The 26,887-nt window shown below is 35.1% G+C and overlaps 1 long non-coding RNA gene across 1 annotated transcript in view; it reads left to right on the plus strand.

Moving 5' to 3' along the window:
• The window catches only part of LOC136037618 (uncharacterized), a 34,928-nt gene extending 23,115 nt beyond the window's left edge, over positions 1 to 11,813 (plus strand). Inside the window, exon 3 of the long non-coding RNA XR_010619988.1 lies at positions 10,352 to 11,813. This is a non-coding gene — a long non-coding RNA (uncharacterized LOC136037618). The remainder of the gene's footprint in view (positions 1 to 10,351) is intronic.
• The last annotated feature ends 15,074 nt before the right edge of the window (positions 11,814 to 26,887 follow it).

The following is a 26,887-nucleotide window of genomic DNA, read 5'->3' on the forward strand; positions in this document are numbered from 1 at the left end:
AATCAAACTGGTTCATTACTGATGAAACAATTTTCTCTCCTATTTTAGCAAAATAAGTATTCAAAATATCAGCCACTTTTTTCCAATTTATTAGTAGTCGATCCATCTTCCAAACTAATAACTTCAGGAAACTTGACTTCCTTTCTTTTTTTATAAAATAATTAATTAAAGACCACGTTTTGCGAGGAGAATTTTGAGCTTCTTCGAAAGAATCTTTATTATACAATTGTTTCGACAATCGTATCAGTGTGGTTAATTTATTTTTAAAAAGTCTAAAATTTTTAATATTATAATCAGTTGGATTGTTTAACTGCTTTTTAAATAACTGATTTTTTTTTTCTTAACTGATATCGAAATTCCAAACGTTATCCATGGCCTTATAGGAAATTTTTGTCTGCAAATTCTAATCGTAACAAATGGGCAACTAGAATCAAGGCAGCAATTGAAATTTCTTAGAAAATTATCAGTTGCCATAACTGTATCCTCCGTGGATATTACCTCCTGCCAATCCAATAGTCCAAGGCTTTCATTCAGGTGCTTTAATGTTATTTTATTTATTAACCGTCCTTGACGTTGCTTACATACCTGCGGTATTCTATAAGTAAAAGCTAAATCTGAAACCAGCAGGAAATGATCCAATATATCACTTAAAACAGCAAAATTTGCTTGAATTGGTAAAGATGTAAAAATATTATCAATGAGAGAAGCAGAACTAGGTTAAATTCTTGTAGGTATCAGGCAAGTAGGAAGCAGATACGCAGAAAAGCAAGAAGACAATAACTCAACAGAAGATTCATTTGAAGCTTCTAGAATGTCCGGAATACTGAAATCTCCGGAAAGGATAACATCTTCACTTTGAAAATGGGGTTGATGCAAAAAATCATGGAGTTTGGAGAGGAAAGACTTGACTGGAGAAGAAGGCGGTCGGTATACTACGCAAAAAGAACATCTTTTTTTCCAAGACCAATTTCAGTCACCATTACTTCAAACAGCATTTCCTCATGAGAACCTTCCAGATTTTCAATGCGTCGAAAAGAGATATCTTCTTTAACTAATACTGCAAAACCACCTTGGCGCCTAGTCAATCGGTTTTTAAAAATAAATTGATATCCAGGAAAAATAACCCGAGGAGTCAGGTCTATAAGAAAAGTCTCACAGGATCTAACGACATGACGAGATAGTTTAAGAACTACATCGACAAGATCATCCTGTGAAATAAAAAAAACCCTACAATTTAAAAATCCTGTTCTCACAACACCGGCACTGGGAAGATCAGAAACTTCGGAAGGTAATTTATAGTTACAATTCGGAAAATTAATTAGCCCACCGTCATTTATCTCTTTTCCTGCAAGCAAATTTATAATGGCTCTGGAATATGGAAAAATCAAAAGGGTTAGACTCAAGGTGTCTCAGTCTATTCCCAATACAATTATCATCCAATGTACATAATCAGAATTATGATCCGAACTAGCAGAAACTTTCGCAAAATGCATACCGTCTGAGTCTTAAAGTAGCAAAAACAACGGAGCCAGTGAGAAATCGAAAATAATGAAAGAAAAAAAAAACTGCTTGAAAACAAATAGAAACAAGAGAAAGAAATGGAACATATTCATTGTAAGATGAAATGCGGACACTGAAAAATTATTGCACTCAATTACTTCAAGCTACAGAGGGACAAAAAATTGCACAAGAAAAAATACGATCGTATGAACAGGGAAACATTACATATTGTAAAATAATAAAAGTAATCTCACCAAACGAAATGCCATTATTAATCACCGTAACTAGTCAATCTTAACCCACTGTGAAGACGGAGACTTTTTACATTCTAGCGATAATTTGCTCCCTTTTTGTTTAATACGCGTCATTTATGTCCCATCTCCTGATCTCAATCTGTGGCAAACAGCCGGAAATAACCTCACTGATTTCTTCCACAAGTGATCCCCAGGGTTCAGGGGTTTAAAGTTATAAAAAATCAGGTTTGACTGTTTTGCTTCTTTTTCTAACCACTCTCCCCACCTCTACGATTCGTCTATCATTTCTTTTATTTTATGGATGTCGTTCGTGGTTTTCGACTGCGACGCCTCACTTTGCTTCATTTGGGAGGATATAGTTTGCAGTTCTTCCGCTATCGACGCGACCTTAGAAAGGTCCCCAGGCTGGTTTTCTATATTTTTCAGACGCTTTCAAATATCCAGAAACAAATCTGGTTAGATACATTGATTTCAAACTCATGGTTAGGTACATTGATTATTTATTAATGTTCATGGTAAAATTGACTATGTGATTCCAGGACCTTACTTACAAATCCAAGCAATTGGCTATCTTGGATTTAGTAGGTTTCGGTCATAAAATAAACTTTAGCGTAAAGATGGAAGTCTTAAAGAGGAGCCAACCCCTTCATGTGCCTAAAAATTTCTGTTCGTTTTGACTTTTAATTTTGCTCCTAACTTTCAGTTGAAAAAACTTGTTTTTTTTAATCTCTTATATTTTTTGAATATTTTTTGAATTTATCTCATAATATACTTCAATATATTTTCCTCTTGAGATGTCACATATTCCATTTTGGGGTCATAAACAACTTTTAACAACCTTGCCATACTTTTCATCATTGTTATTATTGTGTTAAAGGAGTGTATGTTTTGGTTTACCATCGATGGTATAAGTAACGTTCGCCGGGGCTTTTTTCAGCAATTCATCTTATATTTCTTGGTGATATTGTTTGTCAATGATCTTTTATTTTACTTGCGATTTCACTGTGTAATACGACATTATTTTTAGTTAGATTGCATTTTCGGCATCTTGATAAGGTGTACATTTTGATGTTAGTGCTGCAGTAACTTTATTTTCTTTCTGTCTTCTTTCGAATGCTAATGCCAGAGAAATGCCAATATGATCTATCAATAAGTAATGTGTTACCAGCAGCAGTAGCGAGAGGCTGACCTTTTTCATCATGGAAAAACCTCAGAATTCCAGTCTCTTAGAACACTATCATTTTCTAAAATGTTACTCTTGCATATCAAATCAAGGAGGCTCCTTTTTCTTGTTTCAAAACTTATTAGTTCATTCTTATAAGTTAGGTAATTATTCAAAGTTTTTGGAATGTTCAAGATATTGATGGAGGGTAGTTTGTTTATTATTTCCCGGCAAATTGATTTCAACGTGTACGGATGACAAAGTCCGTTATTTTCCAATAGATATTTAACCACGCTTACCTTTGGGGTGCAGGAGAAAAACGCTAGCATTAAAGGTGTCCCATTATTTGAGCTTAAAGAGTTCACGCCTGCACCCTTTGACACTAGTAACTTACACACATCCAAGTGACCTTTCTGTGCAGCAATATGTAAAGGAGTTAAGTTACTAGAATTTGAAGCATCAATTGTAGCACCATTTGAAATTAATAGCTGACAGGCTTGAAGCTCTCCACAAAAGGCAGCATAATGTAAAGGCGTTGCATTTAAAAAATCTATGGCATCTATTGTAGCACCCTTTGAAATCAATAGCTGAGAAATATTTAGATTTCCATTCACAACAGCCATGTGCAAAGGCGTTTCTTTCCAAGAATCTATTGCATCTATTGCAGCACCCTTTGAAATCAATAGCTCACAAGTGTTTAGATTTTTAGTCACAACAGCCTTATGTAAAGGTGTTTCTTTCTTATAATCTATGGCATCTATTGCAGCACCCTTTGAAATTAATAGCTGACACGCTTGAAGCTCTCCACAAAAGGCAGCAAAATGTAACGGCGTTTTATTTAAAACATCTGTGGCATCTATTGCAGCACCCTTTGAAATCAATAGCTCACAAATATCTAGATTTTCAGTCTGAACAGCCATATGTAAAGGCGTTTGGTCATAAGAATTTACGGCATCTATTGCAGCACCCTCTGAAATCAATAGCTGACAAATATCTAGATTTTCAGTCACAGCAGCACGATGTAAGGGTGTTTCTTTCTCAGAATCTATTGCATCTATTGCAGCACCCTTTGAAATCAATAGCTGACAAATATCTAGATTTTCAGTCTGAACAGCCATGTGTAAAGGCGTTTCTTTCTCAGAATTTATTGCATCTATTGCAACACCCTTTGAAATCAGTAGCTGACAACTATCTAGATTTCCAGTCGCAGCAGCTCTATGTAAGGGTGTTTCTTTCTCAGAATTTATTGCATCTATTGCAGCACCCTTTGAAATCAATAGCTGACAAATATCTAGATTCCCAGTCCCAACAGCCTTATGTAAAGGCGTTTCTTCTAAAGAATCTATTGCATCTATTGTAGCACCGATTGAAATCAATAGCTGACAAATATTTAGATTTTCAGACGCAACAGCTCTATGTAAAGGCGTTCGGTCATAACAGTCTATGGCATCAATTGCAGCACCCTTTGAAATCAATAGGTGGCAAATATTTAGATTTTCAGTCGCAGCAGCTCTATGTAAGGGTGTTTCTTTCCGCCAATTTACGGCATCTATTGCAGCACCCTTTGAAATCAATAGCTGACACATATCTAGATTCCCAGTCGCAACAGCTATATGTAAGACTGGTTCAATCTCAGAATCTATGGTATCTATTGCAGCAACCTTTGAAATCAATAGCTGACAAATATCTAGTTTTCCGTTCACAATAGCTAAATGTAAAGGCGTAGAACCCATATAATCTCTTACATATGTTGCAGCACCATTTGCAATTAATATCTGACAAACATCTTGGTTTCCTTTTTCAGCTGCATAGTGTAAAGGCGTACGTTTTATGGAATCTAAAGCATCGGCACTGGCACCACATAAAATTAGCCGTGAACATATATCTGGTCTATTTTGTTCAGCGGCATAATGCAACGGGGTTTGTCCACAACAGCCTGTCATGTTTGGGTCTGCTCCATCCTTTAAATGATATTCCAATTCACTGAGTTGATTTCTTAAAGCAGTCAGATGTAAAGGCTTCTCATAAGGTGACTGACAACATTTAAAGCATTGAAAGCTCTTAAGAAATTTTCTAGTCTTGGTAGGCTCAGCATTTCTACCTTGGTCTTCTTCGTTAGGTGAATGTTTATTTTGTGTTGGTATCTTTGGCATGGTTGTCTGTAATAAACTGAAATGACCTTCCTTGAGTGTCTGTTTATATTGGTACCTTACGTCATAACAAATGACGTCATTTTGGTAACCAAGAACGATATCCAATGTCATAATTTTTTTTAGTTTTAGTGTGACATTTTTATGATTTTAAGATATATGAGGTCATTATGAAGTTTTTTGATCATGAAGACGAACATGCATCTTCTGTAAAAAATATATTAGACACAGAAAAAGCTTTTGGCTTTTTACGTGGCTATGGTAAAGGATGAACTCCAGCTGAAACTCAAGTCATCAGCTAGTTTTAATAGAATACCATATATAGTTGTATCCTACAATTATGACGTCATTCATGATACTGTATATGACAAAAAACATGATACTGCATTTGGCAATAAATCCTTTTAATTTTAAACATTATGTTTGAGGACTTAAGAAAGACGTGGCAATCTCTTTTAAAATTTACACTGAAACAGCTCTCTATGATGTTCCTGTACGCTACTAATAGCGGAAAAGGAACGCTAAAAGAAAAAAAAGGACATGTCAGTGTTATCCATACGATAAATGATTTTTCATCTCGTTCTAGCCAGAGGACTATAAGTTCCCCACATAGAATTTTCAGCCATGGGGAATTCAAGCGTGTGGTATTCATTTTGATTCAGGCTTTTTTTGGGGGGGGATACAAGCAAAATTATGCAATTCTTTTAAACTTCTTTTTAAAATAACATATACAATTAAGACTAATTTAAATTACAGTTTTTCATGGCATTCGGCCTAAATTCAGCTAGAATAGCTCTTTTTTTCTCACTTAGTTATTTTCTCTAAACTCGTTTTATGATTTCTGGTTACTATGGGCGTTGTTTCACCATTTACTGGGCTGCAGCTACTGCTACAACTATGACATTCCTTGAAAGTTTCAACTTCATGGCCTAAGATGTTTCTACAATAAAGTCCTTCTGACAGGCTTCATCTACAGAGTCTATTGTGATTTATTTTAACATCTCCCTCAGAAATCTTGAAAGTTTTTCTTAATTACATTACCCTCTTTGAAGGTCCAGGACCTCTATATCAAATCTTATTCTAAAAAGGGGTAAACATTGTATGGTTTACTGTCCTTGCCTTAGTAGCTATGTGAGATATATCATTTCTAAGGGTACTGTTAATTCACGTTCCGAATGTGCTGAACAAAGTCTATTCTTGTTCTTGGATACTTAAGGTCAAACATTCCCACCTCGCTCAATAGCAAATACTATATGTAAGCTATGAAAACATTGCATAATATGTAGCCCTTGCCTTGAGCTATGTGTGTATGGGGAGCTAACGTCCTCAGAGATATAGTTTCTCGGCCATTTGACAATAGCAAATAACATATGTAAGCTATGAAAAAATTGCATAACTTATAGTCCTTGCATTAAACTATGTGCGTAGGGGGGGGGGGGGTAACGTCCTCAGAGATATCGTTTCTGGGCCGTTTGAATATGTCAAACAAAATATTTGTCTTAAAATTTTGATGAGATGTGTTTGGGGATTGAATTGGATGTAGATCGACGTGAGATTGGCGCCTGTTGCCCCCAAATGCCCTTTTACTCTTCTAGTCGAAATTTCTACCGTCAAAAGGACGCTACAACATTCATTATTCAAACAAATGAGCTCCTTACGAAGTTTCAGTGAAAAATCCTTCAATACAAACCGTCTTGGTCAAAAATAAAATAATATACTGTGCCTACACTACTACTTAATTGGGCTGACAAATTTGGTTAAGTGTCATCTCATAAATCACCTAGGATTTGAATTTGAATAGACTTTGACTTTTGAATTTTTTTTTTTTTTTTTTTTTTTTTTTTTTTTTTTTTTTTTTTTTTTTTTTTTTTTTTTTTTGTCTTATTGATCAACTTTGTAGGATTGAATCATTCAAAATTGAAAAAGAACACATCTCAAAAACGTTGTCAACTCTTTTTTGTTGAGTTGATATGGGAGGCACTTACTGAAATCTATATATATAAAAATAAGTTGTCTGTCTGTTAATATATATATATATATATATATATATATATATATATATATATATATATATATATATATATATATATATATATATAAAGTTGTCTGTCTGTTATGCCTGTTACACTTTGTCTGTTAATCGGCTTGCTTGAATGATCAAATATCTTTGAAAAGACAACAGTATTAAAAGAGATTGAAATTCTTAAAGAGTAAAAAACTGGTAACTTTAAAAATCTATCTATCTATCTATACATCTAAAAATAATTTGTCTGTCTGCTATGTCTGTTACAATTTGTCTGTTAATCGGCTTGCTTGAATAATCAATTATCTTTGAAAAGACAACAGTATGAAAAGAGACTGAATTTCTCAAAGAGTAAAAAACTGGTAACTTTATTCGCAAGTTTTACGTAGTTCAAAACACATATATAAATCTATCTATATTCATAGGTGGTACACAGGGACACAACTACAATGGCGCGTAACTAATATGACGCGTAACGACTTACGTGCATGGGGGGCTTGGGGGGGGGCACGAAGTGCCCCCACCAACTAGGTGTTGGGGTGGCGCGAAGCGCCACCCCAGTACGCATTTTTGAGATATGAGTGGTTAACAGTAATAGTGTATTAGACTTCGTTTCTATTGGGAACAGTTGTTAACTTGCAAAGAAACACTACACGTCACCTGAAATAAAATTCTTTCCGTGAAGGAGTTGACAAGCAAATGAATAAGCAGAACTTTTAACTTTTTACGAACATTTTTCTAGTAAAAAATATACGTAACTTACGAATTAAATCACGCAACGACCTACTATATTCTTATATTTTATTAAGTATATGATGGGGCTTGCCCCTTGTTAATACCTCACTGTTTATACTAAAGATTAAATTTTGACCCAATTCTTTAAGAATGACCTCTGAATCATAAAGGTCCTAGAATAAATAGTTGAAATTACTAAAAATGCTTTAGGGTAAAGAGCTAGGTATTTAGGAGGAGACTAACCCCTTGTATCCGTAATAATTTCTGTTCGTTTCAAGCGTTAATGCTGCTCTTTATTTTCTGTTTAAAGATCTTGTTCGTGTGTATTTTTTCATTTTTTTTTTTTTAAATGATGCTAGAAAACCCTGCTTCTCCTTCATGGAATCTTCCCCAATGAAAATTCTCCCACGTATCCAACTCCCCTCAACCCCCCAACCAAAATAATCCACCTGAAAACGTCTGTGCACTTCCCAGTTCCCAATCACCATTACTGTATATAAACACTGGTCAAAGTTTTTAATTTTCTGCACCTCCCCCGGGGACTGTAAGGGAGTAAGTCATCCCCAAAAACATAGTTATCACATTTTTTGACTATTTTGAACAAAATAGATAATTAAAAATTTTGATCTGTTGACTTTGGTAAAAATGAGCGTGGAAAGGGGCGTAGGTGCCCCCCAATTTTTGGTCAATTACAAAGGGCCCAAGAACTTTTAATTTTCGTTATAATGAACCATCTCACGACATTCTAGGACCACTGGGTCAATAGAACACCCATGAGAAAAAAAAAGCAAAAAGAAAAAACAAGCAAATAAACACGCCCCCGTGATAGATCTTCTGGCAAAAAATACGTAGTTCCACATTTTTGTAGATAGGAGCTTGAAACTTCTGCAATAGGGTTCTCTGATATGATGAATGCGATGGTGTGACATTCTATGGCTTTTAGGAAGTGTTTTCCCCTTTTTTCAATTTTTTTATTTAGTGTTTTCCTACAGAGAACTGAAAACTAGAAACAAATAATCAATAAAAAAAAATACAACGATTCTTACAAAGAAACGCTATTCGCATCAATTCATAAAATAATATATCTATTCAAAATCATTATTTGTGGAGAAAAATAAATTTGTTTCATTTAGTTTTTATTTTGAAGCCAACATGTTACATGTTTTCCTTTTAACACAAGTTAGACCATAGCAAATACAAGAGAGCCATCTATTTCAAAACGCAGAAAACTTTTTCAAGCTTAGAAGCATAAATAACAATGTGATGTCTTTCTTGCCATTGATAGCATTTTGCATTCCGCTTGTAATAGAATTTACTTGTAGTGTTCCGTATTGGGCATTTTGCTAGACAGCTTAAATCCTTTGTACAAAATACCCTCTTAAATAGGGGCTGTTTTGCCTTCTAAGTAAAATGCTGTTAAAAATTACGCCCATATTCCGTTTCAGTTTTGTCTGACATCTGCAATTTTTTTATTAATAAATAAGAGAATATAAGAGAAAAATAAGAAGAATACATATTTTTGTTTCGTCAGCATCCGATCTGAATATCTATTTCAGAAATGATATCCAAGTTAATAACAATCAACTTAAGAATAAAAAAAAATCTATCTAATCTATGAAAATTAAAGTAGTTCATGCTTTCTTCATACTTACAACATCATGTTTTATACCCCTTTCCAGATGCCTAAAATTTTAACTCAATCCCCATTATTGTTTTAACATATTATCCCTCCTCTTACAGATAAATACAATAGGCAAGTCCGGGTGTAACGTGGTACGTGAGACTATCTCTTAGCAATTGCTACTTAGTAAACACATTTTTTTATGCTTAGGTTTAAATCTTCTTATTCCACAAAAGAGAGCAAATAATTTATGATTTAAATGTGTCGGACTGGACGTGAGACTGTTGACCTATCCTATCCTTTTTTTAAATCCAGGTTCCAATCTTGAAGTTTGGAAATTTTCATCCGAAGGTCCTCTTTACACTTATTCAAAACTTTACTGTTAAAAAATTTTGCAGATATGAAATAATTATTCTGAACCTTAACAAACTATGTCATTTTAAGCTAAATCCCAAGCCTTAACTTGCAACATTTCTTTGAAGTAAAATAAGATATACTTCACAAAAAATCTAAAAAGTGTATTCCAAATAGGAAAGACTTCACCATTCTCAGTTTCAAAGAAAGTTACTTTTGATAATAACCAGAGCTGGGATAGTTCCATAATGCTGGATAATCGTCAATAAAGTGCTGTATATAGAAACCTTCTTAAACCACCATCTCCAGCCTTCTTAAACCATACTGTTTTCAATAAAATGCTAAGAACAAAATGAGGTCGTAGAAACGCGGTGAGATTTAAAAAAATATTTTCATTTAGCTTAGGTTTAATGTTCAATATTTCTCTTTTTCACTTTTTTGAGTGAATACAGAGGAAAAAAATTCAATTTTACGTTAGCAATTTATAATTATGTAAGGCAGAAACAATTGTACTTTAGATTATGACTAAAATTTGCTATTTCTCTTTTTCAGGTTCTCTTTTAAGGCCGAGATTAAGTGAACTGATGGAACTCGAAAATCCCATGTTAAATTGAAAGATTATATTTAAAAAGTACTCAAGTATTCATTGGTGGAAGATGCCGCTTTTAATATCAGGCCATAGCTTCTTGAAGATCCTACAAAATGTTTGAAAGGATTTTGCTCTATTTCCTCTAATTGCTTAGAAATCTTTGAAAATGTCTAGGTCTTTTTCACAACTGTACTCTATGAAGGATATTGCTTTTGGAACAAAATCAGTTCTATCATGAGCAGAAGACAATAACCTGTAAGATGATTGGAACCATTTTTTGATGTATTCTCCTGTTTTCTAACAGTCCCATAGAATATTTTCAGCTACCTGAAATTTTTACAAGTCGGTTGCTAGAAAGAAGCGTCTCATATCGCCGATAATAGCCCCTAGAGACCAAAATGACAAGCTGGTTTAATCAGCTGCTTTTTAATAGTGTGAAATTTTCATAGATTATTTCAATGCAATGAAGAAACCTAGAAATGAGAAATAGTCAAGAGCCTTCAGTAAAGATGTGCTCACAAAGCCGAAATCATGGGGTAAATAGAATCAAAGCGAGGTGTACAACTGCGAAACTGCGAAAAATTTGGGGATAGGCGAGTGGATAAAGAACCGAAAAGAGGCTAAAGCGGACTATTGCATGGAAGTTGGAAAGAATGGACTAGTCAACCTCAAACGAGGCCACGACTTACTTTTACCAAGTACAATGTCAGCTTGAATGTGCTGAGCTAGATACTTGCTTTTTCATGATTTTTACCCAGAAAGACTTCTATATTGAAAAGATAGACCGCGATCCAGGCTTTTGGACCGAAAAATTTTTTCCCAAGCTGAGAGGATTCTTCATGGATGCTTTGATCCCAGAGCTTGTTGATCCCACGGGGGCTTCCAATACGAGAGCAGGAAATTCCAATACAGGAAAATTTATTTTCCTTACATTCTATCCTTCTTTGTATTTACATACTTAATTGTATTGTCATTTGAAATAAAATACCTTTGTTTATCCTCCAACTTGCTTGTCCTCCAACTTTATCAAACAGTTCGTGGTAACGAACTGTAGTAAAGAGCGACCCGGCTCAATAGTAACCAAAACTCTAAAAAATGGAATTTTGATACCAATAGCTACATCAAAATAATCGCATTTTAATGCTGATTTTAAATATATAAGTTTCATCAAGTTTAGTCTTACCCATCAAAAGTTACGAGCCTGAGAAAATTTGCTTTATTTTAGAAAATAGTTGGAAACAACCCCTAAAAGTCATATAACTCTACTGTAGAAGTTTCAAGCTCCTATCTACAAAAATGTGGAATTTTGTATTTTTTGTCAGAAGGCAGATCACAGATGCGTGTTTATTTGTTTTTTTATTTGTTTTCTTTTTCAGGGGTGATCGTATCGACCCAGTGGTCCTAGAATGTTGCAAAAGGGCTCAGTCTAACGGAAATGAAAAGTTCTTGTGCCCTTTTTAAGTGACCAAAAAAAATCGGAGGGCACCTTGGCCCCCGTCCCACGCTAATTATTTCCCCAATGTAACCGGATCAAAATTCTGAGATAGTCATTTTATTCAGCGTAGTTGAAAATCTTTATAACTATGTCTTTTGGGACGGCTTAATCCCCCACAGTCCCCATGGGAGGGGCTACAAGTTACAAACACTGACAAGTGCTTACATATAGTAATGATTATTGGGAAGTGCACAGTCAGTTAAAGATTGGTTTAATCATATCTTTAACTGACCGCATTTTTAGAATTTGTTCTCCGTTTTCAGATTTTGTGCTTTCCGTTTAGCCCTATACGGTTGGCCAAAAAGGACCATCTTCGGTAATAATATTTCCTTAAACAGGGATTTAGGAGAATATTCACTGAATGCTCTATACGCAAATTTAATTAAAAATGACCCTACGAAATATTATAAAAAACCAATAGATATTAACACAGAACCAGTCACAAATAGACCTATAAGATCAGCAGCGAAAAAAGCTAGGCTCGCATTAAAAACATGTTTTTAAATAATTTTCTTTCATTTTAATGAATTGCCTCGTTTCATAAGAATTTGTTGTCAGTCCTGGTTGAACTTCGCTGAGGTAAGGATGCTGGGATTGTTTTGAAAAACTGTTCATTTTAGTTTTATTGATTTTATCCTCTCGTAAGTTGTTCTTTCTCATTTGTATTGCTGAGGACGGCCCTTGGACATAGGGCCGAAATATTCATTCTAATTTGTTTCCCACTGTCTTAAAAAAATTCCCTATTGTTCTTCTTGTTTTTGATGTTTGTGCTTTTTATCGTCTTTTCCCCATTTCAGCGAATTCAAAGCAGCACGAAAAGAAAATTTTAAAGTCATTTAAACAGGTTGTGAACAGTTTCCACATGTATTGCGGTCATTTTACAAATGTACCCCCCCCCCCTAATATCCTTGTTTCGAACCAATGAGCGTAAGCATGGCAGGTATTAGAAACTGTCTCAGCTGGTTTGACACCGACCATTAGGACTGGCGGGGAGACGCTGTGAGTTACAGGATTCAACAAACATCACTTTTGTCTTCTGCCAATTAATCGACAGCCCTATCTTTAAGGCTTCATCAGCAAGGATTTGTAGGGCTTCTGTGAGCTTCGACGGTGAATCGGAGACAAGAGCAAGGTCATCGGCATAGTCAGCGTCTGAAAGTACTCTATCACCGTAATGCAACCCAAACTGGAGGCGGTTTATGGTCCGAGTCATAATGTAGTCGATGACACAATTAAATAGTTCTGGGGCAGCAGCATAACCCTGACGGACTCCAGTATTGATTTTAAAAGATGAGCTGCGTCTGCCATTGACTTGCACGCAGCTCTCAGTCCCTTCATGGTGTCGCTCGACAAGAGTTCAGTACTTCTCAGGTAGTCCCGACAGCTGGTCGACAGAATCGAAAGCAGCCTTGAAATCCGCAAAGGCAACATATGCTTTTTGTTGAAATTATCGAGTCTTTTCTATCAGCTGCCGCATTGTGAATATTTGCTCCACAGTGGACCTTCCTGGCATGAAGCCAGACTGTTGGATTCTTCGTTGGCTTCTGAGGAAAATGGTACAGCGGTCCAGGAGGGTCATAACGAAGAGCTACCCGGGCACAGAGAGGAGTAACCAAGTTTTAACCTGGCATAGGTATTTTTGAGACCCCATAGCAGAAGACTTCCACCATTTGAGTGGATCAGTTTTTCTCATTTTTTTTAAACTTTTCCACGAAATAAGTTTTTAAAAGAAGTAAAGTATTACATTAAACAAAAATTAGGTATTCTTTTCTTTGGCCACACTGCCGTTCTATGACGAACAAACAAGTTTTTAAATGGGGATAAATTCATTTATTATGACAATGAAAAAAAAGAAGAAAAAACAGATACTAAATACAGATATTTGGATCAAATACACAGCGATCGTTATCAGTAGAATTCCTAAAATGATATTACTAGATATTTTACTTTGTGAATGACCTGAAAAGTTATTTATTTGATTGTGCATAAATACGCTACTTTCAATTCTGTTATTTTAGTAGTTCTACTGATGACGGTCGATATGTGATCGAAATATTTGGAATTGTGTATCTGTTTGTTTTTTGTTTTTTTTTCACTGTCTAAATAAATGGATTTATCCCCATTTGAAAATTTATTTTTTTATTAAACCCAAAATGAGAAAAAAAGAAACAAATTGTCTATCAAACAGTTCGTGGTAACGAACTGTGGTGAGGAGCAACCCGGCTCAACATTAACCGAAACTCTAAAAAATGGAATTTTGATATCAGTAACTACATCAAAAGAATCTCATTTTAATTCTGATTTTAAATATATAAATTTAATCAAGTTTAGTCTTACCCATCAAAAGCTACGGGCCTGAGAAAATTTGCGTTATTTTAGAAAATAGGAAGAAACAACCCCCAAAAGTCATAGAATCTCAGCGAAAATCACACCATTAGATTTAACGTATCAGAGAACCCTATTGTAGAAGTTTCAAGCTCTTATCTACAAAAATGTGGAATTTTGTATTTTTTCCATAAGGCAGATCACGGATGCGTATTTGTTTTTCTTCTTTCTTTTTTTCCATGGGTGATCGTATCGACCCAGTCGTCCTAGAATCATACAAGATGGCTTATTCTAACCGAAATGAAAAGTTCTAATGCCCTTTTAAGTGACTAAAAAATTGGAGGGCACCTAGGCCCCCTCCCACTCTAATTATTTTCCCAAAGTCACCATATCAAATTCTGAGATAGCCATTTCATTCAACGTAGTCAAAAACCTCATAACTATGTCTTTGGGGACGACTTACTCCCCCACAGTCCCCGTAGGAGGGGCCACAAGTTACAAACTTTGACCAGTGCTTACATATAGGAAGTGTACAGACATTTTCAGGGGCACTTTTAGGCTGGGGGGGCGTTGAGTTTGGGGATCTTTCTTTGGAGGAATTTGTCATAGGGGAAGAAAATTTTCATGAAGGGAACGCAGGATTTTCTAGCATTGTTTCAAAAAAAATAAATAGGACAAAGTGTTTTCAACTGAAAGTAAGGAGAAAAATTTCAACTTAAAACGAACGGAAATTATTACGCATATGATTGGCTCACCTCCTCCTACTACCTCGCTTTTTACGGTAAAGTATTTTTAGTAATTTCAACTATTTATTCTATGGCTTTTGTGATTAAGGGGTCATTCTTATGAAATTGAGACAAAATTTAAGCTTTTGTGTAAAGAGCGAGGTACTGACGAGGGAGGAACCCCATCATATACGTAATAAAAACATGAGAATACAGAAGTTCGTTACGTAAGCAAATTTGTAAGTTACGTATATCTTTTACTAATAAAAACAATCGTAAAAATTTATAAGTTCTAGTTGCCTTTTTAAGTAACCAAAAGATCGGAGGGCAACTAGGCCTCCTCCCCCGCTTCTTTTTTATCAAAATCAATCGATCAAAACTATGAAAAAGCCATTTAGCCAAAAAAAATAAATAATGCAAATTCCGTTTTAATTATTCATCTGCGGAGAGCCAAAATCAAAACATAAATTGATTCAAAAACGTTCAAAAATTAAATTAAAAAAAAGTTTTTTTAACGGAAAGTAAGGAGCGACATTGAAACTAAAAACGAACAGAAATTACTTCGTATATGAAAGGGGCTGCTTCCTCATCGACGGCCCGCTCTTCACGCTAAAGTTTTTCACTGTTTTAAAAAGTAGAGCTAAGAGAAAGATTCAAAATTTAGCGTAAGGAGAGGGGCGTTGATGAGGAAGCAGCCCCTTTCATATACGAAGTAATTTCTGTTAGTTTTAAGTAAGGTCCTTACTTTCTGTTAAATAATAAACTTGTTTTTTCTATTTAATCAAGATTAAAACCACCACAAATCGCCATCAATGAATAAGTGAGACCCAACACGAACGGAAAATACAGCAAATAACCCAGTCAAACTTAAAACGTTCAGAAACTAGTGGGAGAGGGCTCACAACCCTTGTACCTTCTCAAGGCCAGACCATAACTGAAGTAATTAGCGACCCGGCTCAATAGTAACCAAAACCCTAAAAAACGGATTTTTGTTACCAAGACTTACATCAAAAGAATTGTATTTTTATGTTGATTTTAAATATACAATTTTCATCAAGTTTAATCTTACCCACCAAAAGTTACGGGCCTGAGGAAATTTGCCTTATTTTAGAAAATAGGAAGCAACACCCCCTAAAAGTCGTAGAATCTTAACGAAATTCACACCAATCAGATTCAGCGCATCAGAGAACCCTACTGTAGAAGTTTCAAGTTCCTATCTACAAAAATGTGGAATTTTGAATTTTTTGACAGGAGACAGATTACGGATGCGTGTTTGTTTTTTTTAGTTTTTTCATTTTTAATCGTATCGACCTAGTGGTCCTAGAATGTCTCGACAGGGCTCATTCTAACGGAAATTAAAAGTTCTAGTTCACTTTTTAAATGACCGCAAAAATCGAAGGTTACCTAGCCCCCTCCCACGTTCATTTTTTCCCAAAGTCACTGAAAAAATTTTGAGATAGCCATCTTGTTGAGCATAGTTAAAAAACTTAATAACTATGTCTTAGGGGAAGACTTAATGCCTCACAGTCCTAAGGTAGGGATTGCAAGTTACAAACTTTCACCATTGTTTACATAAAGTAATAGTTATTGGGAACTCTGCAGACATTTTCAGGGGGACTTTTCTACATTGGGGTGGGGGTGGGTCGGGGGTTACGTGGGAATTTTTTTTTCCCGAAGTCACTGGATAAAATTTTTGAGATGGCCATTCTGTTCAGCTTAGTCAAAAACCTAATAAGTATGTCTTTGGAGACGATTCAATCTCCCGCAGTCCCCGGGGGAGGGGCTGCAAGTTACAAAATTTGACCATTGCTTACATATAGTAATGGTTATTATGAAGCGCACCGACGTTTTCAGGGGGACTTTTTCGCGTTGGGGTGGGTTGGGGGAGGGGTCGACCTGGTAGGATCTTTCCATGGAGGAATTTATCATTAGAGAAGAGAATTTCCATGAAGGGAGCGCAGGATTTTCTAGCATTAATTAAAAAAAAAACAATGAGAGAATAAAAAAAAATGTCAAATGGAAGTAATGAGTAGCATTAAAACTTAAAACAAACATAAAATATTACGTCTCCTCCTCAATACCTTGCTCTTTACGCTAAAGTATTTATAGGAATTTCAACTATTTATTCTGCGGCCTTTGTGATTTAGGGGTCATCCCTAAAGATTTGGGACAAAATTAAAGCTTTGGCGTAAATAGCGAGGTATCGACGAGGGGACGAACCCTCTCATATACGTAATAAAAATACAGAAATATAGAAGTTGGTTACATAAGTTAATTCGTAAGGAAAGTATGTTTAAAGTCTGTTAAAAATAAAAAAAATCTAGTTGTATTTTTAAGTAAACCAAATTGGGCGGAGACTAGGTCTCCTCCCCCACGCTTTTCTTATAACAATCAACCGATCGAAACTATGAGAAAACCATTTAGCCAAAACAAAGTAATATGCAAATTTTATTTTATTTACTCATGTGCGGTGAGCCAAAATAAATGCATTAATTCAAAAACATTCAGAAATAAAATAAAAAAACAAGTTTTTTTTGCATTTTTTTTTTTGGCTAAATGGCTTTCTCATAGTTTTAATCGGAAGATTTTGAGAAAAAAAGAAGTGGTGGAGGAGGCCTAGCTACCCTCCATTTTTTGATGCTTCAAAAGGCAACTAGAACAAAAGGCAACTAGACAAAAGCTTAAATTTTGTCCCAATTTCTTAAGAATGACCCTTGAATCACAAAAGCCGTAAAATAAATAGTTGAAATTACTAAAAATACGTTAGCGTAAAGAGCGAGGTATTAGGAGGAGGTGAGCCAATCATATGCGTAATAATTTCTGTTCGTTTTAAGTTTTAATTTTTCTCCTTACTTTCAGTTGAAAACACTTTGTCATATTTATTTTGTTGAAAAATAAATGAAAAATTGCCCCAAAGAAAGTTCCCCTAAACTCAACCCCCCCCCCAGCCAAAAAATCTCCCTGAAAATGTCTGTACACTTCCAAATAACCATTACTATATGTAAGCACTGGTCCAAGTTTGTAACTTGTGGCCCCTCCCACAGGGACTGTGGGGGAGTATTTCGTCCCCAAAGACATAGTTATGAGGTTTTTGACTACGGTGAATAAAATAGATATCTCAGAATTTTGATGTGGTGACTTTGGAAAATGATTAGCGTGGGAGGGTGCCTAAGGGCCCTCCAATTTTTTTTAGTCACTTAAAAAGGGCACTAGAACTATTCATTTCGGTTAGAATGAGCCCTATCGCATGATTCTATGACCACTGGGTCCATACGATCTTCCAAGAAAAAAAAAAATCAAAAAACAAAACAAATAAACACCCATCCGTGATCTGCCTTGTGGCAAAAAATACAAAATTCTACATTTTTGTAGATGGGAGCTTTAAACTTCTACAATAGGGCTCTCTGATTTGCTGAATCTAGTGGTGTGATTTTCGTTGAGATTCTATGACTTTTGGGGGGTGTTTCCCCCCATTTTCTAAAATAATGCAAATTTTCTCAGGCTCGTAACTCTTGATGGTAAGACTAAACTTGATTAAACTTATACATTTAAAGTCAGAATCAAAATGAAATTCTTTTGATGTAGTTATTGATATCAAAAATTCCTTTTTATAGAGTTTCAGTTAATATTGAGTCGGGTCGCTCCTTACTACAGTTCGTTACCACGAACTGTTTGATAGATAATTTGTTTCTTTTTTTTTTCATTTTGGGTTCCACAAAAAAATTAATTTTAAAATGGGGATATATCCATTTATTTAGACAGTGAAAAAAGAACAAACAGGTACACAATTCCAAATATTTCGATTACATATCGACCGTCATCAGTAGAATTACTAAAATAACAGAATTGAAACTATCGTATTTATGCACAACCAAATAAATAACTTTATTCGGGTCATTCACAAAGTAACATATCTAGTAAAGCTTCGTTCTCAGTAGTTACCAAAACTCTAAAAAATGAAATTTTGATTCCGACGGCTATATCAAAAGAATTTTATTTTTATACTGATTTTAAATATATAAATGTCATATAAAATGAACAGAAATTACATCGTATATGAAAGGGCCTGCTTCCTCATCAACTCCCCGCTCTTTACGCTAAAGTTTGACTTTTTCTCTTAACTGTTCTTTTTCAAACAGTAAAAAACTTTAGCGTAAAGAGGGTCGTTTTTGAGGGAGCACCCCCTTTCATATACGGAGTAATTTCTGTTCGTTTTAAGCTTCAATGTCGCTCCTCACTCCGTTATAAAAACTAGTTTTTTTAATTTAATTTCTGAACGTTTTTGAATCAAAGCATGTTTTGAGTTTGGCTCTCCGCAGATGAATAATTAAAACGAAATTTGCTGATTCATTTTTTTGGCTAAATGGCTTTCTCATAGTTTTGATCGATTGATTTTTGTTTAAATAATTCTACAAAATCCTGCGCTCCCTTCATGGAAATTTTATTCCCCCAAGACAAATTTTTCGATGGAAAGTTCTCCCAACATATCCACCTCTTGTCAACCAAAACCCCACCCCCCGACCTTAAAATCCCCCTGAAAACGTCTTTACACTTTCAAATAACCATTGCTGTATGTAGGCACTGGTCAAAGTTTGTAACTGTTTGACCATTGAGTCGATACGGTCACCCCTGAAAAAAAAACAAAAAAAAAACAACAAATTAACACGCATCCGTGATCTGCCTCCGTGCAAAAAATACAAAATTCCACATTTTTGTAGATAGACCTTGAAACTTTTACGATAGGGCTCTCTGATACGCTGAATCTGATGGTGTGATTTTCGTTAAGATTTTATGACTTTTAGGGATGTTTTCTCCTATTTTCTAAAATAAGGCAAATTTTCTCAGGCTCGTAACTTTTGATGAGTAAGACTAAACTTCATGAAACTTAAATATTTAAAATCAGCATTAGTATTCGATTCTTTTGATGTAGCTATTGGTACAAAAATTCCATTTTTTAGAGTTTCGGTTGCCACAAACTGGTTTATGCAAAGTAAGTGTACCATTATCTTTTATAAAGTGAAAAAATCTACTCAGCTCCTCCCTCTTTACCTTAAATTATTATCTGAGCAATTCCGCGTTCTTTCCAAGATAGCAAAAAGTAGCTAAACTAGAATTTTACAATTACTTTCCTTAGTCTTAATGGTAAAATGTTATTTAGAAAAACAAATTTGCGGGAATTTGAAAATGAGCTAGAAATCCCTCAAATATGACGTCTGCTTTACTGTCCTTTTTGATGGATTTCAGGCTCGTTTTAAAAATTCCAACAAATTTCTTTTCAGAATAACACAGTGGCGCCATTTGGGGGGGCAGGGGGGCCACGCCCCCCCCCCTGATTTCTGGAGGGGCCCAATTTCAACCACGTAATTCTTTGTTTATTCGTCCTTGTTCTACTTTTTTTTTCTCTTTTTTTACCGTATTTCTACTGTGAATTATTACTAAATAGCAAATTCAAGATACTCGACGATTGTTGCATTTCAAGAAAGTATCCTGTTTTTGCCGTTCTCCCTAATTAATTTATGGTCACCCTTTTGGCAGGGGTTTGTAAAGTTCTTTCTGGGCTCGGAGTACTTCTGTGACATTGAAGTCTCTCCAGTGATTAATGAATCCCGTCAGTCGGCACATTTATGTGTAGGCTAACGCCTGGAAAACAGGGTATCCAGACCAGGGTGTCATTCCAGTTTTGTATTTAGTTTCTCGTTACCCTTCATCAAATAAAGAATCGTGAAACAGTGTTGAGTTGTGTTCAAGTTCAAATCGGATTATTGAAACATGAGTTCATCCGGTGCGAGTGGTGCAAAAAAAAAGGAAAATAAAAGCCCAAAGGAAAGAAGAAGAAATAAAGATGCAACGACGATTGGCTTCGTTTTTCAAACCGACTGTAAGTAAATCTACCACATTTTAAATTTTGTTTCGTCGACCAATCTTACTGAACGAACCAGAACAAGAGCTACGAGCTCATATGGCACTTGTTACGAGTGTTTTTCTATTTAATTTCTGATCATTTTTTAAATAAAGCCAGGAAATCTGTATTCACCTCCACGGAGAAATCCCCCTTAGAAACATCCTCTGAACAATACAATCCTGGTTAAAATTTACTGGGACAATTACCCTTAACACTTCCAAGCGTGAAATTGAGCCAGTAAATAGAAAGCAAGATATATAAAGAAATTTTGTATAGGAATTCTGGAAAATTTTTCCAGTACACAATTTCCCCTGAAAAGTTCATCCCCTAGAAAATTCATTTTCCATGGAAAATTCTCCCCGAGCTAAGTCCCCCAGCCAAAAAAATCGTCCTCCCCTTCCCACCCTAGAAATGTATGCATGCTTCCGAATAAGAAATACTATATGTAAACAATGGTCACATTTTTTAACTTGAAGACCTTTTCCCAAGAGCTCTGGGGTTTCATGTTATCTCCAAAGACATTAATATTAGGCCTTTCAACGATGTTGAACAAAATAGCTATCTCAGATTTTTGGTCAGGGGAATTTGGGGAAAATGGCGTGGGAGGGGGCCTAGTTGCCCTCCAATTTTTTGGTAACTTAAAAAGGGCACTAGAACTTTGAATTTCCATTAGAATAAGCCCTCTCCCGATGTCTTGGCCCACTGGTTCGATATGATCACCCCTGGGCAAAAAAAATAAATAAATAAACACGCATCCGTGATCTTTCTTCTAATATGAAGTACAAAATTCCACATTTTTGCAGATAGGAGCTTGGAGCCTCTACAATAGGGTTCTCTTAATACGCTGAATCTGATGGTATGATTTTATTATGATTATATGAGTTCTAAGGGTGTTTCAGCCATTTTTTGAAAATCAGGCACATTTCTCAGGCTTGTAACCTTTGAAGGGTAAGACTAAACTTAACAAAATGTATTTAAAATCAGCATAAAAGTTTAGTTCTTTTGACATATCTATTGGTATCAAATTCCGTTTTTTAGAGTTTCGGTTACTATTGAGCCGGGTCGCTCCTTACTTACAGCTCGTTACCAAGAACTGTTTATAAGATAATGCTCAGACAAATCTTGTTGAGTTTCTTCTTTTGAAGAGGAAAGATAGAACAAAAAGCGACAAAGATAAGAAATTTCAAACCTAATAAGTTTTCGTCCGCATGAATTACTATGGCTAGCTTCAGTTTACCATGCTTCAAAAAGTGTTTAATCACCCGACAACAGTACTCGTGCATCATATTTTGTGTTTATTGATTCTAGGTTAAAATATAGAATCAAGGGAATGATAGCTTTGCAAGGTAATCCTACATAAACAAAAAAATAAATAAAGAAGTGTATCACAGAAACCTATAAAGCCTATAAAAACCTACAAAACATAAAATTTAATAGCACATTGGACTTAATTGAATGAAATAAAAAAGACATGTTTTTTCAACTGAATGTAAGAAGAAACATTAAAGCTCAAAACGGATAGCAATTTCTAAGTATATGAAGGGGTTCACCCCCTTGTCAATACTCGCTCTTTACGCTGTTCAAATTTGGTTCCAATTCTTTAAGAATGACTCCTGAATCTCAAAGGCCATTTGATTAGAATAAATATATCTTTTGAAAGTACTAAAAAAAAAACTTTAGCGTAAAGAGCGAGGTATTGACGAAAGGGTGAACCTTCTCATATGTAATAATTTCTTTTCGTTTTAAGTTTCAATCCTACTCCTTACTTTGAGTTGAAGAAACTTTTTTTTCATTTAATTTCTTATTCTTTTTTTAATAATGCTTGGAAATCCAGTGCCCCCTTGATCGAAAATTCAGCTCCCCTATGAAAAGTTTCTCCATGGAAAGATCCTCCTACATAACCTCCTCTGCTCGAGCTGCCCCCCCCCCACCAGAAAAAACCTGAAAACGTCTGTATACTTCGCAATTACCTATGCTATTTATAAAAAAGGGCAAAGTCCACAAATTGAAAACCTTCCCCCAAAGACTTTGGACAATTAAGACATCTTTAAAGACATATTTATTAGATTTTTCAAATATATTAAACAAAATGGCTGTTAAACAAAATGTAAATATATTTAAACAAAATGGCAAAATGCGGAGAGAGTTCTACGAGGTTTTGGACAGAGTGTTAAATGAGTTTGAAGAGCGTTTTTCTGTCCAGCTGCCAGTGCTAGAAGCCACACGTTGCCTTAACCCCAAATCAAAGATTTTATGGACTCAGATTTACTTCTTGTGATCGCGACATACTTCGATCAGGCGGGAATCGATACTATGCAGCTGAAGTGTCAAGCTTTAATAGCTCGTGCATTTGTGTCGCAGCTTCCACAGAAACCGGCAAACGCTTTAGATGTCTTCGAACGCCTCGGAGGATTGAAAGAAGCTTATTCTGAGCTTCTTAAGGTCGTCAGGGTAGTCCACACACTCCCGCTCAGAACGTGCTCAAATGAACGTTTTTTCTCTGTGTTGACGTTTGTGAAGGACTACCTCCGGACAACAATGGAAAACGAGCGACTTTCGCATTTGCTGCTTATATTCTCTGAGAAAGCTGCAGTGAAGGAGAAAAATTTTGAGAAGCTTGTCGACGACTTCGCAAGAATGAAGCAAAGGAGATATCCATTGCTGAAGTAACTGTACGTAAGTTTCTGATTTATACAGTAAATGTTCTATTTTGGTACTGTTTTTGGTCCCTAAATAAGCTGCAAAATGCGAACCCCAAAGGTAGTATGGTACCTAAAGGCATGTTCGAAAATTTTAAAATTTTTAAGGCTGGATGGGGGCCCAAAATCGATTTTTGGCCCCCCTCCTAAGGTTTTCTGAAATGGCGCCACTGGAATAACAGTTTCTGTTAAGACTATGAAAATATCCTAATTACCTTTCCTACATCATCCGCAACTAAGCAATTTTTGACAGTTTTTTTTTTAGAAACATGTTTGTAAACTTCTGGTTAGGCTAATATCGACTGCTTTATATTTTGGGGCCCCATTAAGGGCTTCTGTTGAAAACTACAAATTGACCCAAGTTTCCTTCTCAATAGCCTTAATCTAGAGCTTTACCAATCAAAGTGTTAGGCTATTTTAAAAAGAGTCTAAGACCCCTCAAAAATCCCTTCACAGCAAAAAAAGAACACAACTGGAATTAGCATTGCTGAAAACCATACACATGAAACTTATGGACCCCCCCCCCTGGAAAATCCCACTTTGGCATAGGTAGCACTATTCCTTTTTTTTCTTCTGTTTTTTCTTTTTTGCTATCAGGGCGCTAAAACATTATAGATTTGCTTAAGGGCTCATTTGAAAACTAGGCTAATTTATATATCTAAGCCTAGCCTACTTAACTTTTAACTGTACATCATAGGCCTAGTCTAAAAAATAGGCTATAAGCTACCTTTTAGTAACTTATGGAAGGTTACCCTTTGAAAAAGGAACGGATGAGGGTCTGGCTCCTAGGCTGTACCCATTCCTTAGATTTTCTTTCACCACGCCTAACTCAACTACTTCCCAAAATGGCAAAACATCCTCCATCTTGAGTTTTACCAAAGAGCCAAATACAAAAAATTATACCTCTTCACCACAATTTTATTCAAAATATTACCTTAGAAAACTCAAAGCAATAGACAAATCATCGTAATTCTTACCTGACACTACAATGCTCAACTGAACTGAAGACTGACCTGTTTGAACAATTGAAATCATAATGTCGTTTAGCGTTTAGCACATAATTTTCTCTCCGAGAGTAGCAACAGTTAAATACCGTGGTATAATCCAACGCGTCAAGATGAAAATGTTTTATGACTAGATGGAAATATTTCAACCCAATAAGATGTGGAAACAGTAAATGAAAGAAGTTGAAACCATGAGAAATTGCTTTAATTTTACAAGCCATCTAATGTTCCTACAAAATTATTAGAAAGTACTTTTTGCTTCAGTATATATTATACGGGCTAAATAGCAGTATATCAAAATGATACAAATACTTTCTTTTGAAATAAAACAAAAAAAAAAATAAATCAGTAGCTCTGGAAAAAATTAGTGTTCATTTTTTTTTGGGGGGGGGGGTCATTTCCCAATAGAAAAGGGTTAATGTACATTTTGCTGAAAAACAAAGAAGATGTAGTCTTCCGTGTCAAGGGTTTTGTTCAATTTAACATACTTCCCATTTTGAGAGAAAATGGAAGGTTTAACCGTCTACTGATGCTGATACTGACTTGCAATTTACACCTACTGCAATTACAATTACAATATCAAAGTAAAAGTAAAAAAAAAAATAATAGTGCCTGTGAAATTTGTTGATCGATTTTTTCTTCTATTTTTTTTTTTTGGGGGGGGGGGATCAATTTCAAAATGAAAAAGGGTTGGAACACGATTTGATGTAGAATAAAGTAGACTGAGTCTTCAATTTCAATTATTGTGTGCATTTCAACATATTTCCTCTTTTAAGGAGGATAGAGGTCTGTAGATCATCTACGACCACCTTTCTTAAAAAGATTTGATCTTACTCTTCCCTAGCAATATCCACAACTAAGAAATAAGTCTTGCAAATACGTCAAGTTCTGCCCGTGTCGCGAATATGCAGACGGTCTCTCTTAGGTTGTCCTTGTAGCAGGGAGTCGATTGGTGGGTGAGGGACAGTTGCAGCCTAAACTTTTTACAACCATCCCCCCGATTCTGAAAACAAGCAATTTTTAGAACTTTTATTTTGAAACAACCTTTTTTAGTATGTTCAGTAAAAATTAGTATGCCCATTAACACAAAAGTTCTGATATATATATGTATATAAATATATATATATATATATATATATATATATATATATATATATATATATATATATATATATATATATATATACATATATATATATATATATATATATATATATATATATATATATGAGAGGTAAAGAGAGGTTACCTCCTGAGGGAGGTAAAAGAGAGATTGAAGAATCAAGAAATACAGATATGGTGGGCAAGTCTGGATCGGTCAGGGTCGTTAAAATTGTATAGACAGATAAAGGGGAGTTGGGGGGAGGAGGTATTTTGAAGGTTGGGTTAAGTAGAGAGGATTTGAAGGCTTATTTGGATTGGAGGGGAAATGGATTTTTGATTGGGGAGAAAAGAAAGTATCAAGGGAGAAAAGGGGAGAAGGTAGAATCTATTGCTTGTCCTATGTGCGGATCTCAGGATGAAAGTTTAATACATTTTGTGTGTGAATGTGTCGAATTGAATGATTGGAGGCGTGAGATGTATGGTAAAGAAAAATTGAATGAGATATGGATGGTAGATAGAATGAAAGATACAAATTTCCTGAGTATTAAAAGGATCGCAGGGTTTGTCAGGATTGCAGCGGTGCATCGGGAGCGTTTTCTTTAAATAGTTTTAATTTAATGTAGTTAATTTGTTGTTTGTGTATTATGTAATTTTCCTATGGCCCACGGGCTTTTTTCTGGAATAAATTATTATTATTATTATTATACGTAATAACAACATACCAATATAGAAGTTCGTTACGGAAGTTAATTCGTAAGTCACGTATATTTTTACTTATGAAAACATTTGTAAAAAATTAAAAGTTCTAGTTGCCTTTTTAAGCACAAAAAAATGGAAGGTAGCTAGGCCTCCTCCACCACTTCATTTTTTTTCTCATAATCTTCCGATTAAAATGATCCCAAATCATTTGCTCCCTATTTTGTTCGGTATTTTAATAATATTATCTTGACAAATATTTAATGTTCCATACTGTTTATTTCAGGTATTTGCCAGTGACTGTTTTTCAATATACCAACCATTTATATACTTAATTATTCTGAAATATTCTGTGTAAACGGTCGCTATTTTAATCTTGAAAATAGGTTCTTAACTTATTTTAATTTTTTTACTACTCATTTTAATTTATTGACCTTGAATCAGCACTTGCTGCCATATTTTTTGTGTTGCTATTTTTATTTTCTAGGTCTCTTTTTGTGCCACGACTTGCTTATGTTAGCCCCAGCTATTGCAGCGAATAATATATAT

The sequence above is a fragment of the Artemia franciscana genome, chromosome 17 (genome assembly GCF_032884065.1).
Source record: "Artemia franciscana chromosome 17, ASM3288406v1, whole genome shotgun sequence".
NCBI lineage: Eukaryota > Metazoa > Arthropoda > Branchiopoda > Anostraca > Artemiidae > Artemia > Artemia franciscana.